Genomic DNA, 1,646 nt, shown 5'->3' on the forward strand with positions numbered 1-1,646 from the left:
TGGAAGGATGCCTACACCAACTTTGATGGATTGCCTCCACCTAACAAGGGAGAAGATAGTCTGTACAAAAGTCAGGAGAACGTATCTTTCGTGGCCCTGTACAACCCTACAGAGAAAGCTACCGCAGACTGCCGAGTCGTCACCTGCACAAAAACAACGCCTGTTTTGGAAAGTGCCGTAAAAACAGAAAACCAGGGGCAAAGTAAAGAGACCAAAGCCTCAGCCTTGATATGCATGACTGCGCCTGATGTACTTGCCGACGCAGAGAAGGCCCCTTTCACGTGAGTTTTCTCAAGCCCTACGTCTTCTATTTCTTCCTGTGTTCTGTTCTGCCTGGAGATTGTTTTTGTTTCTCGGCGTGTGTTCTGCAGAGAGGATCAATGGGGACAGATCGTGACCGCTCTCGAAGGCTCTGCCTCGGCTGTTGCACCCGGTGTGGTCGGTTTTGCATTGGCGATCGTTGGCCTCAGCATGCTGTGAAACGACAGCTTTTAAAGAGGGGGATGATCCAAGAGGCTCTTTTTTTATGGTTGAGGGGAACAAGGAGTTTCGCTACCTGCTGAGGTGTAGAGTCTCGCGGATCACATAGTGCACACTCGATGCAGATGAGAAACTCGCGGCTCAGGAGAGCGTCAGGGAAGAGTTGACCTCTGGCGGACCACTTAACTAGCGCAAAATAGTGGTAAAGGCCCGATTATACAGTGCTCGATGGGCTTTTTCGTGTACAGAGACAAATTATGTTTTTGCCCCTCGCTCCGCCCTGCTGGTGGAGCCGCTGCGGTCCACCATCAAGGCAGAAATGGCTTGGAGGTGAAGGGTTCAGCCTGCATGTAATTTTTGGCGGCTGTAGAGTGAATGTCCGTCGAATTCAACTCAAACTCAGGTCTTTAGAGAGTTTGGGCGTACATCTTTTATACCGACCCAACCGAGGTAGTCAAGTTACCATGGGAGAAACTTGTGTCGCTGGCCCTGGCGATATACTGCTGCCTCTAAATTTCTTTCCCGTGTCGCGAAACTGTGAGCCCCGCTGAACTGGCAACAGGATTGTAGTGTCTTCTCTTTTAGCTGTTGCAAAAACATGCGCTAGTCTGGAAACTACGCGAGTCTCTGAAACCAAGCTGACACAATGGCTTTTTACAGGCGTCTATAGCAATTCTCCAAAAACAACAATTTATCACTGCAATTCTTTCCTTCACCGATGCGTGTTACTACTGCCACACCGCAACCGCTGCGTTCCCAGTAGGATGCAACAGCCCAAGTCTACGTCAGCAACCTCACAATTTAGTTGCCCACGTGTGGCGCATAAATGCCCCATTAAAGATTTAGATCGATTAAAAAAGGTTAGGGACGCTAAACTTGAATGTGGTTGCAACTACGTAGCCAGCTGTATCCCGAGATACTGTATACTCACCCTTCTCCATGAGCTCCCGGCGCAAGTAACCTAAGTGTCGTGAGATAGGAGCTAAGTATATCACTCTCTTCTTTTAGTGGAGCCAACTTTAAACGTGATGCGCCGTTGGGGAACGGGGTTGTGGCGCCTAGCCAACACTGTGTAGGTGACCCACGTCCCCTGTAGGGGAGGTTGCCGGACTTCGCAGTAGCTCATTGTTGACATTTATTAGAAGGCAGCAGCAGTCATCACAACC

Source organism: Eimeria mitis, genomic scaffold (assembly GCF_000499745.2).
Source record: "Eimeria mitis Houghton genomic scaffold, Emh_scaff451, whole genome shotgun sequence".
NCBI classification, from domain to species: Eukaryota; Apicomplexa; class Conoidasida; order Eucoccidiorida; family Eimeriidae; genus Eimeria; species Eimeria mitis.